Genomic DNA, 12,634 nt, shown 5'->3' with positions numbered 1-12,634 from the left:
TTCTTACTGTGCTCTTTAATTCTCAACTTCACAGCTGTTTGGGTCCAATTTAGTCCAATTGGGCCAAGTCATTAAATGATCCAATTAAAAGCCCAAGGTCAAGGTTCAACTCTCCAAATAATGCTAAAGTCAAGATCAGTCCACAAGGCAAGTCAATTGGGCCCAAGCCCACTTCTCCCATATATGCCAAGGTATAAAAGCCATCAATATTACATTTGTAAACAACACACAAAGCCTCAAGCAATTAATTTTCTTGCATAGCTTTCTCTCTCTACACACTGTACTAACTTTAGCATCGGAGGGGCCTTCCTCGGCAACACCCCCGAGGCTAGTTTACGTGTGTTCGCTGTGCAGGAAACCCTCGGTCCATTATCACTTGGATCGAGCCCAGTCTTCACCACCTCATTGGACCTTCGGCCAGGTCCCATTGTTTTTACCCGAAACAATTTGGCGCCGTCTGTGGGGAAGACTTCTAAAAAAAAATCTTTAAGCCAACTCCAATCGTTCTACCTCAATCTTAGTTCCAATGGCTAAGAATCGCAAGAACAAAAACGACGGGGCTTCTCCTCCGAGAAAGCGCCGAAAGTCACTAGGAGGGGGTCCCTCGGAACGCCCCACTCCTAGTCTAACTCCTCCTCGGGATAGGAGCCCCTCCGCGGGACCCGACTCTCATGAGGAGCCAAGGGAGAGATCCGAATCTCCTATCATCCAGTCCAGTCATCCGCCGAGCCCGCCTCGGTTAAATGAGGACGGCTGGTCCAGTCAAAGGACTCAATCTCGTGCCCGGAGCCAATCTCGGAGCATTCGCACCAACTCTCGCTCTCAGCCGAGGACACCCTTGACGGGACCCAACTCGGAAGAGGTAGTGAGAGCCCTAGCGGTCCTCATGGAAGCCATGAAGGCTCAAAACGTGCCACCTCCACGCGGCCGAACCCCCCCGCAAACCAGGAACCAGCGGAGGTGCCTCGGCCAGGAGGGGGGAAACTCTCCTCTTTTAAGGAGCTTGGCGAATGGGAAGAGGATACTTGGAGAACCGAGAGGGAGAAAAACAGGAACTCTCATTTCTTCAGGGATTCCTCCCTTCAGCTCGCCACGAGCCGAACCCATAAAAGCAGCAGTTCTGCCTCTCGGACAGAAACTGCTCGCCGAAGCATTCACGACCGGCTCGGCGATAGGGAGCGGAGTGTGCACAGTCGCCTCTCCTACCCTACAGCCGAGGCCCAGACCTCCCAGCCCGGGACGAAAACCACTTCTACCTCTCTGAGAGGGCGGAGCGCGGTCCCTTCGGCTGGGAATAAGGGCAAAGCCGTGATGCTGCCCTCCAGTTCTCCATTCGAGCAATGGATATTGGAGTCCCATGTGCCGACGGTCAAAATCCCGTCGCACATTACCTATGATGGAACTTCGGATCCGAAGGACCATGTCGCCTCGTACGAGGCTCATATGCATCTTTGCCCCAGGTCCGAAGCAACTTGGTGCAAATATTTCCCAACCACTCTCAAGGGGGTCGCGCAAGCGTGGATCTCCAAGGGAGTAAAAGAGGGCTCAATTACCGGGTGGGACGATCTGTCCTCCAAGTTCAAGAGCAAGTTTTCCACGGCTAATCGCCGGGAAAAGACTACTGCCGAGCTCATGGGCCTGCAGCAAGGTGAGGCCGAGAGCCTCCGAGACTACCTGACCCGCTTCAGCAATGAGTCATCTAGCATTTCTCAACTGGACCAAGGGCTGGCAGTCTTCGCCCTTCAGCACGGTCTCAGAACTGGACCATTCTCAGACTTCATGGTCATGAATTCACCTCAGACCTTGGAGGAGGCATTGAGTGCCTCGGACAAGTTCATCCGAGCTGAGGAGTGGAACAAAGCAAAAACCCAACCCCAATCTGGGGGAGGGAAACAAAAACAAGCACCCTCGTCTGAAGGCCAAGGCCAGAAGGCAAAGGGAAAGGCGAAAGCCTCGGAACAATCTTCGGCCAACGAGTCGAAGAAGGAAAAATCTGCTCCTTTCCAGGGCAGATACGAATCTTACACTCCGCTCTCCCTTCCGCGCGCTAAGATCTACAGTGTAACGAAGGAGGAGCAGAGTTACAGAAAGCCGAGACCGCTCCCAGAGTGGTATCAGCGCAAAAATAAAAACCAGTGGTGCGAGTTCCACGAATCACCGGGACACAACACTGAAGAATGTATCCAGCTGAAGGACCAAATCGAGGATATGGTCCGGAAAGGGTACTTGAAAAAATATATCGCGGATCACCGCGAGAAAAAAGAGGCCGAGAAGCTTCAGAAAGACTCTCGGCAAGAAATTGACTTCCCCCGAAAGAACAGCAAAACTGCGGAAGGAAAATTCCCTCCAATCCATGTTATCTCGGGAGGAGCATGCTCTCGGAGGGAGCACAAACGTCATCTCAGGGCTCTGACCCATCAGGTGAATCATGCTGATATACAGCCGCCCCAGTCACTGGTGCCGAACATGACGTTCACAGCCGCTGACTGTCGGGGGGTGACGTACCCTCACGAGGACCCGTTGGTGATAATCGCCACGGTGGCCAACCACGACGTCAGCAAAGTCTTAATTGACGGTGGTAGCGGGGCAAATATTTTGTTCCGAAAGGCCTACAATCAAATCAAGCTGAAGCCCAAGCACCTCACGCCGGTATCCTACCCAGTATCCGGATTCAATGGGGCTTCAACTTATCCTGATGGGAAGGTCCTACTTCCTGTCACCATCGGCTGCGACGAAGCAGCTAGGAATGTCATGACCGAATTTTTGGTCATTGATACTCCTTCAGTGTACAACGTGATTTTGGGGAGACCCATAATTCACGAGATCCAAGGGGTTGTCTCAACTTATCATTAGCTGATGATATACGTTTCAGACACCGGCTTCCCCGAAAGGATCCAGGGCAGCCAAAAGGAGGCCCGAAGATGCAACTACCTCAAGCCATCCACTAGTCGCCCAGAGAACGACGACGAGGATGAGGAGGAGAAAGAAAAAGAAAAAGAGCTGAACACGAAGAAGCCGAAAGGCCTAAGTGCTTCAGCGCAAGGTTCTGTACCCAAAGAAAAAAGGTCAGAGAAAGAGAAGGCAAGCTCTTCATCTGAGCCGAAAGACTCAGGGAGCCAGCCGAAGAAAAAGAAGTCTGGGACGCCTGCTGATATAGACAGCAGGCCGGATTGTGAAGAATCCAGTCCATCAGCAATGGACACGGATCATCAGACTGAAACGGTCGAACTGACCGAAGGAGATGCTGAGAAATGTGTAACAATCGGGATGGACCTTGATCCGAACACCCGTTGTGAACTTATTCAACTCCTTCGGGACAACAGAGATGTGTTTGCTTTCTCGGTAGCTGATATGCCCGGGATAAGTCCAGACCTCATCTCCCATAGGCTTAACGTCGACCCAACGTGTCGGCCAGTTAAGCAAAAGAAGCGGAATTACTCCGCAAGTAAGAACCGGGACATCGCAGCCGAGGTCAAAAAATTGCTGGACGCAGGTTTTATCGAACCTTGTCATTATCCAGAATGGCTGGCCAATGTGGTGATGGTTCAGAAGTCCAATGGTACCTGGAGAATGTGCGTTGACTTCACGGACTTAAATAAGGCTTGTCCGAAGGATTTCTATCCCTTGCCGAGAATCGATCAGCTAGTCGACTCGACGAGCGGTCACGCCTTGCTTAGTTTCATGGACGCGTTCTCGGGGTATCATCAGATCTTCATGCACCCCGACGACCGAGCAAAGACGGCATTCGTCACGAACGCCGGGGTGTACAATTACAAAATGATGCCCTTCGGATTGAAAAATGCGGGGGCAACATATCAAAGGCTGGTGGATCAGGTTTTTGCCGATCAAAAAGGCCGAAACATGGAAGTCTACGTTGACGATTCAATCGTCAAAAGCAAGAAATCTGAGGACCATGTTAGGGACCTGGCTGAAACCTTCGCCACCTTAAGAAAACACCAAATGAAGCTGAATCCGAAGAAGTGTGTCTTCGGGGTGAAGTCAGGGAAATTCCTTGGATTCATGGTCAGCAAGAGGGGGATTGATGCCAATCCCTCCAAAGTCAAGGCAGCTCTAGATCTTCCTGAGCCGAAAACAAAAAGGGACGTTCAGCGGCTCACCGGAAGAATGGCAGCCCTCTCGAGGTTCATTTCAAGAGCTTCGGACAAGGGGTTACCCTTCTTCAAAGCCCTGAAACTTCCAAAAACAAAGGAGCTCATTTGGAAAGAAGAGCAAAAAGAGGCCCTCAAGCAGCTTCGGGAGCACCTGGCTCAGCTCCCAACTCTGGCTAGTCCTGTGGAGGGGGAAACTTTATATCTGTACGTGGCTGTTAGCCCGGCCACCATCAGTGCAGTGCTGCTGAGGGAAGAAAATAAAATTCAGCAGCCGATCTATTTCGTCAGTCACACTCTGACAGATGCCGAGACTCGTTACCCTCTACTCGAGAAAATTGCCTTTGCAGTAGTGGTAGCCGCTCGGAAGTTGAGACCCTATTTTGATTGCCATCAGATAGTGGTTTTCACTGATCAGCCGCTGGAAAAAGTTCTCGGCAAAGTGGAAAAATCAGGTAGGCTGGCCAAGTGGGCCTTTGAGCTCACTGAATTCAGCATCAGCTACCAGCCGAGAGCAGTCATCAAGGCTCAAGCTCTAGCGGACTTCCTGGCCGAATGCTCGTACTAGGAGACGTTAGACGATGAAAGGAAAACCTGGACCGTGTTTACGGATGGATCCTCCACCGTAAATGGTTCGGGGGCAGGGGTAGTGATAACCTCTCCAGAAGGCAAATCCTTCGAGTATGCACTAAAATTTTCTTTCAAGGCCTCGAACAACGAAGCTGAATACGAGGCGGCAATTGCAGGCTTAGAATTGTGCATCTCTCTGGAAGCCGAGCATGTCTGTCTGAAAACAGACTCTCAGCTAGTTGCATATCAGATCGGTGGCAGTTACGAGGCCAAAGAGCCCTCCATGATAAATTATCTTGCCAAAATCAAATCAGTTATTGCAAAGCTGAGAACCTTTGAAGTGCAGCTGATCCCAAGGGGTCAGAATGCTCAAGCCGATGCACTCTCCAAACTTGCCAGTTCAACTCTAACCGAGCTGAACAGATCCGTATATGTGGAGGTGCGCCGAGAAAGAAGTGTCGACGAAGCACCCGAAGTGTGTTGCGCCGACCCAGAGCTCAGCTGGATGGACCCCATCCTAGCTTTCAAACTCCGGGGAGAAATTCCCGAAGACAAAATTCTGGCTTCCAAGCTGAAGAGAACCAGCTCAAGGTTCGTCATCTTCAGAGGAGAGCTTTTGAAAAAATCTTTCTCAGCCCCATTGCTGAAATGCGTGGGACCAACAGATGCAGATTACATCCTTCGGGAAATTCACCTCGGCATCTGTGGAAACCACGTTGGGGGAAGGACCCTAGCCCATAAGGCATTGAGGGCCGGATATTACTGGCCCACCATGGTCTCTGACGCCAAGGAGCTGGTCAGGAAGTGCGAGAAATGTCAAAAATTCGCACCAGTCATCCATCAGCTAGCTAGAAACCTTCAGCCGATCCTAAATCCGCTTCCATTTGCCCAATGGGGGCTGGATATTCTGGGGCCATTTCCAGATGCACCCTACCAAAAAAGGTGGTTAATAGTCGGCATCGACTATTTCAGCAAATGGATTGAGGCTTAAGCAGCCTCGAATATCACAGAGCAAACTGTCAGGAAATTTATCTGGCAGAATATTATTACTCGCTTTGGTATTCCGAGGGTTTTTGTCTTTGATCATGGAAGGCAATTTGATAATCTACCGCTGAGGCGGTACACAGATCAGTTCGGCATCAAACTGGCATATTCAGCAGTGTGTCATCCACAAAGTAATGGCCAAGCCGAAGCTGCAAATAAACAAATCCTCAACGCCTTGAAAAAAAGGGTTGAAGACCAAAAGTCCAAGTGGATAGAGGAGCTTCCAGGAACCCTCTGGTCACTTCGGACAACTGAAAAAGAGGCAACGGGCCATTCACCTTTCGAATTGGTGTACGGTGCCGAAGCCGTCCTTCCAGTGGAAATCGGTTCTGAAAGTTTAAGAGTGCACCACTTCTCGGCTGAGAACGAGCAACTTATGAAGGAATCCCTTGATTTCCTCGACGAAGTGAGAGACTCAGCCCGAGACAGAATGGCTGCTTACAAGCAGAGAATCAACAAATTTTACAACCGAAGGGTCCATGCAAGGCCTCTCAAAATCGGAGACCTTGTCCTTCGAAATGCTGCTGCAGTTCAGAAAGGCCGAATCCATGGGAAACTCTCAGCTGCATGGGAGGGACCTTACGAAATTCATGATGAGCTTCAGCCAGGGACATACAGACTGCGTCAGTTAGATGGAACTGAGCTGAAAAATCACTGGAATGCTGATGTACTAAAAAAGTACCATGTGTAAACCCATCGGGGCAGAACAATCTTTGTAAGTACATTTTGAATTATTAATGAAAGGCCTCAGAGCCACCATTTCTATGAAATTTTGCAACTTTTTATTCTTTCAAGTTTTCTTCATTCTATCTACTCTTTAAGGGTTTTTATTCAGCCTCGTCTGAAACCTTCGCCTTCGGGTAACTGGGTTTCAGATTGCTGACAAACCCGTCTTTTCAAAGAACTCTGGTCTTTCAGCTGAAGCTAAAACTTCAGCAAGACTTGTTCTCCAAAGACATGAGTCCATGGACAAGTCTGGGATATTGCCTTAACTGAGCCTCGTATCCCAGAGAGCCATTATTTGAAACATTGCCTTCAGTTGGCCCTGTGTTTCAGATATCCATTTCTAAAGATAGAGAGAAAACCAAGGATTACGGCAACTATTATAAAATATCTATTCAGCCTCGTCTGAAACCTTCGCCTACGGGTAACTGGGTTTCAGATTGCTGACGAATTCGCCTTTCAAAGAGCTCAGGTCTTTCAGCTGAGGTTAAATTTCAGCAAGACTTGTTCTCCAAAGGCCTAAATCTGCGGACAAGTCTGGAATATTGCCTTAACTGAGCCTCGTATCCCAGAAAACCATTATCCGAAACATTGCCTTCAGTTGGCCTTGTGTTTCAGATACCCGTTTTAAAAGCTAGACAGAAATCCAATTCAGTAATCCAAAGGCCTGAGTCTTCAGATTACTGAGGGAGGCAGGAAGCACTGTCAGCGCAAGTTTATCTTCCAGCAGTATTCTTCAAGCTGAGAGCTTTGTACTTAGCAAGTTTTTGAGAAAAAAGTAAAGCATTCAAAATAAGGCAAAGTAGTTGAAGAAAAATGCATCAGATAAAAATCAAAGGCTCAGAAAATGAGCTACAGAATTCAGGATTGTTTAGGACATAACGAAATATCGGCAGCCGCCCACAAGCGGAAAAATACAGCTGCCGAAGTACAATACAAAAACAAATAAAGCAGTTTGTACATCAAGGCAAGCTGAAGCAAAAAACAAGGCAAAACAATTTTTTCAGAAGCGGCAAGTCTAAAATTGAGCGCATGATGAACCGCAAGATTCTGAAGACGACTGCCCGAGTTCCTATGCTTCAGCCCGAGGATCAGACTGATCAGCAATGCTGGCTTCAGCTCCAGCAGCAGATGAAGCAGGCTGTGCACCCTGCTGAGCTTCCTTTCTCTCTTCCTCTTCCTCAGCTTCCTCAGCTGCGAGAATCTCAGCTTCGGCTTGGGTTGGGAACTTCATATGAGGATCTTCTGGATCCTGGCCCCATTCAGCACACTTGGACCAGTCCAGATTCGGCTCAGCATGGAGACAAAGTCTTCGACATACTCTGAACCCGTTCTTAAATCCCATTTCGTACTCCTCTTGAGTATAAATAAGGGTCTTGAGCAGGGCTTCAGCATCTGCTAGCTTCTTTTGTACCTCCTCCAAGTTTTTCTTGGATTGATTTAGCTCCTCAGCGAGCTTGGAAGAGGCACCCTTCTGCTTGTTCAGCTCTTGCTGAACCTCTGAAGCTTCAGCCTTCAGTTGAGTCAGCTCGTCATTTTTGACCCTTCGCTGATCCTCAGCCTCTCTCAGCTTCGGCAGCAGCAACAACCTCTGAGAGTTGGACGTTTTGGGCTTGGAGCTGTTCTTCAGCAGCCATCCTACTGGCTTCTGAAGCTTCCAATTTCTGCTGCACCTCAGCCTGTGCAATAGCTCCATCCTTGATTCGGCTTTCGATGGCAGCCTTGAATTTGGTAACGTCCACTCCCATGTGATCTCGGAGAAAGTTCTCCCCTTCTATTAGTGGGCGGAAAACCTCCCTCTCCATAGCAGTGCAGAAGGTCTGGAGGGCTTCAGCAGCCTTCTTTTCGTATTCCTCCCCTTCCCTCTGCTTTTCTTCAGCTGCTGCCTGCCTCATCTGAGCAAGCTTTAGCTCTTCAACAGCCACCTTCTGGGCATGCTCGGGCTCGTCCACCCTATCTTGTAGGGTGTCTATAAGCTCTACAGTGAGAGTCTGATTGTGCACAAACTGAAAGCAGAGGCACAACTCAGTTAAAAAAAAAAAACATAATAACTTGGAGCTGAAGAGCTAAACAGAAAAATAGAAACAAGAGTAAGGATTTACCTGCATCATCAGCAGTTGATTCGTCCTTACAGGATCTGGGACAGATCTGCTGGATTCACCCATCCCAGCAGTGGCCTTCAGCGACCAGGCCCTTGCCCTGTCTACTTCGGACATACCAGCAAAACTGCCGAAGTAGGCTTCTGCACCTTCTCGGTTCTGGCCCCATATGACGTCCCAGATATGATCTGGAATTGGAATTCGGGAGGCCGAGAACCCCATCTCTCCAGAGTGCAGCGTCTGGAAGGAGGGGAAGGAAGACTCAGGAGCTTCATGAACCCTTTGGGGTTCAACTTCTTCTTCTTCAGCAGTCTTCTCTTCCTCCTCAGCAGAGCCGATGACAATGACCTCTGCTTCCTCTTCGGGGTTGAGAACGAAAGCCTCAACCTCTCTAGCAATATCAGCTGAGAAACCCTCAGCAGCGGGCTTCTCAGCACTCTCAGCATTGTGCCCTTCGGCACCATCTGCCATTCCCTCGGCTGGGACCCCTCCCTTGGGATCGGGAGTCTTTTGGTCCACCTCCATCTCAGGAGGTGGGGAAGGGGTCTTCGGTGGAGATTGTGGTGGTGGTGGGGGAACCCTCGGCAATTCGCCGCCTTCTCCAGGCTCTCTGATGCTGATGCCGGCTGGCCTCGGCCCCATTTGGAAGTCATGAGGACCGATGATGGCCATCCGTCTCCTCCTTTTCTGAAGGGGCTGTTCGTCCATATCCGATTCTTCGGAGTCTTCCTGGATCTGATCTTCAGGACGAGCAGGGGCTTTTCCTTCTCTATGTCTTTTGCTCCCTTCAGACTGCAAAAAACAGGGGGGGCAGGAAGAGCGTGAGTAAAAAAAAAAAAAAAAAAAAGAAAAGAAGAAAAGAGATTTCAAAGCAAAAAAGTTAAGTGTTACTCACCGAGGTCTCCAGCAAAGCCTCGTCCTCTTCTTCAGCCGCCCTCGCTGCCGCTTTTTCTTCAGCAGCCCTGGAGGACCCTTCTCCTCCTTCACAAGCTTCAATAGCCCGTGCAACCTCCTCGGCTGTACGGGCAGCTTCAAGCTCCTCAGCTAGCAGTTGAAGCCAAGGATCTCTCTTCTTCCACCAAGGCTTATGCCTCTGATAGAGGGCAACAGCCTCGATTTGGAGATGATGCGGATCTAGATGGACCTCCCTATGCTTTGAATCGGTGATAGCAGGGGCCCGATCGATAATAAGTCTCTCTTGGTTGACGCCGAGACGATTGTAGTCGATGCCGACGTTTGTCTCGTTCCGCTCTGAGCATAAGAAAAGAACAAAGGTCAGTTCAGCAAAAGAAAAATGCTGGATCGGCTCAGCAGGAAAGTGCAAAAACAAAATTCTTGCTAAGAATAGATAATAAAGGCCTCGGCCCCAGCCGAAAAAACTTACCATCCCTGAACTTTCGGCTGAGGCCGACAGCTGCTAACATGTGCTCTTGGAAAATATAGTGGTTATCCGGGAGCCAAGTCTCCGGGATATACTTCATTCGGCCTCCAGCACCCCCAGGGTTCAGCATTCGGCCGAAGATATTCTGCTGGTTAAGGTGCAGATCTGGGCCTCTATCTTCGGGAGGACCCAGGCTTCCCATTTCAGGGTCAGGCTCAGATAGATACCTGGGAGCGCTGAAGACGTAAGGATGGGCAGGATCTGTGGGCGCCCTAACCCAGATCCATTGACCCCTCCATTCCTTATCTGAGGAATCATTCGGCCACATGGTTAAATACTGAGGCCGAGACTCAATTCGGTACCACCCAGGACCATGATTACCGTGCCCACTTTGAATGTTTGGCATTAGCCGATGAAGCTTTTTGAAGCAGTGGAGGTTCGGTACATATCTGAAAAACTTGCAGACCCACAAGTACGTCATCACCCTTCGGATGCTGACGGGAGTTAGCTGGCACAGGGAGACCCTGTAGTGGATCAGTAAGTCTCGGACAAATGTGTCCAGAGGAAACCTCAGCCCATACTGAAGCTGTCTTGTGTACACCCCCACATACCCCGGGGGTGGACGATGGATTCTATCAGACGCAACGGGCATTCTGCACCAATACCCATCAGCTTCCATTATACCGTAGTGCAGCTCTATTTGTTCAGCAAACCGATACACCTCGGCGTGCTGTACCCACCAATGGTAGGGACGGTTCTTTATCATGGCTGAAGCTACTTCGGCGTCCTGCCACTCCTGAAATCCAGGAAGGACATCCCAAAGTTGAGCGGGAACTACCTCGTCCTGCCCAGAGATGCTCGGCTCCTCCGTTTCTTCAGGAGGCACCGACGAAATTGGGGTCGCCCTAATCCCTTCAGCAGGGTCAGACCCCACTCCCTGTCCGTTCCAGGTCCCAATCCTATTCCTGGGATCGGGGAACTGCCTTGCTCTTCTTGGAGCACGGGCTCTACCTCTAACTCCTCTCGCCATTGTCGGTTTTTCGAAGAAAAAGTCGAAAGAAAAGGGGGAAGGAGTTCAAATTCGAAAAAAATCAAACAAAAATCAGAGGAAATTACCTTTATCTGAAGCGGAATTCGCCGATCTACAAGTTCGGAATAACGAATTTCGGCTTCTAAGCTTATTTCTCGGGGATTCAGCGAAGTTTTGATACGGATTCAGGGATTCTTTTGCGGGGTTCAATCTCGTGTGGGTGAAGAAATGAGGAAAGAGTGCGTCCCTTTTTGGTTTTATTTCCAGAAAATGGGAATTTTAGGGGTTCACGCTTAAATTTGCTCTTAAATTCCCCATTAAGTAACCGTTAAACACGTTTGCCCTTAATTAATGGTTAACTACCCATTATCCGTCCAACTTCCACAAATTATCCACCCAACAGCCGTTATCTCACTAATGGCAGTTTAAATTTAAATCTTTTTGGATTAATTAAATCATTTACTTCCCTCCTTTTTTCTGGTTAATTAAACCCGACCCGTCATTCTTCCAAATCGGGTCTGGGGGGCAAGTTGTTTGGGTCCAATTTAGTCCAATTGGGCCAAGTCATTAAATGATCCAATTAAAAGCCCAAGGTCAAGGTTCAACTCTCCAAATAATGCTAAAGTCAAGATCAGTCCACAAGGCAAGTCAATTGGGCCCAAGCCCACTTCTCCCATATATGCCAAGGTATAAAAGCCATCAATATTACATTTGTAAACAACACACAAAGCCTCAAGCAATTAATTTTCTTGCATAGCTTTCTCTCTCTACACACTGTACTAACTTTAGCATCGGAGGGGCCTTCCTCGGCAACACCCCCGAGGCTAGTTTACGTGTGTTCGCTGTGCAGGAAACCCTCGGTCCATTATCACTTGGATCGAGCCCAGTCTTCACCACCTCATTGGACCTTCGGCCAGGTCCCATTATTTTTACCCGAAACAACAGCTATATGAATTGAGTAAGTTTGAATCTTGTATTAGTTGTGTACACGAGATAGGACCAGACGAGCCATCATATGATAAAATATACCTAAAGATGTGATTAGAGATTTATTGTTATATGTTTAATTTTCCATTTCAGAATCTCATTAGATGAGACTATCTCATCCTAGAAGTACCAAAGAAACTATATAATCCAAGTACTTTGTAAATTAAAAGCGGTGCATATTTGATCAAGTATACCTAATTATATGACCAAGTCATTGACATTAAGCAAGGCAAATAAACTTGAATGATCACTATGATACTGTCCAAATACAAAATGTTGGCTTTGATTGCATTAACTTGCATGCTTTGACATAAATTGGTAAATAACTTAATCAAATATTACGTTGAAAATGTGACTTGTGCATCCAAACACGTACGGAAGGGAATAATAATGAACGTATTGAAATTGTCAATTTCCTAAATAAATAGCATTATATCATCATTAAGTCTATTTTCCATTCTAATTAAAACTAATAAGCATCACTTAATGTAATGATTATGAATAAGTATAGTAGTCAAATTTCTAAAAAGTCCTAGTTTTTGGCCAATTACAAGCGTTGAAGTTAAATATTGCATGGTCTTAATCAATATTGCTTTAGTCTACGACCTTTCCTTCTTCATTTGTAAGCGAAGTTTGAAAAACAATTTTTTTTTTTTATTTTTTTTATTTTTTTATTTTTTTTTTTTTATAA

This window comes from Chenopodium album, chromosome 17, assembly GCF_948465745.1.
Source record: "Chenopodium album chromosome 17, dcCheAlbu1.1, whole genome shotgun sequence".
Taxonomy (NCBI): Eukaryota; Viridiplantae; Streptophyta; class Magnoliopsida; order Caryophyllales; family Amaranthaceae; genus Chenopodium; species Chenopodium album.
This window is presented reverse-complemented; position numbering follows the sequence as displayed.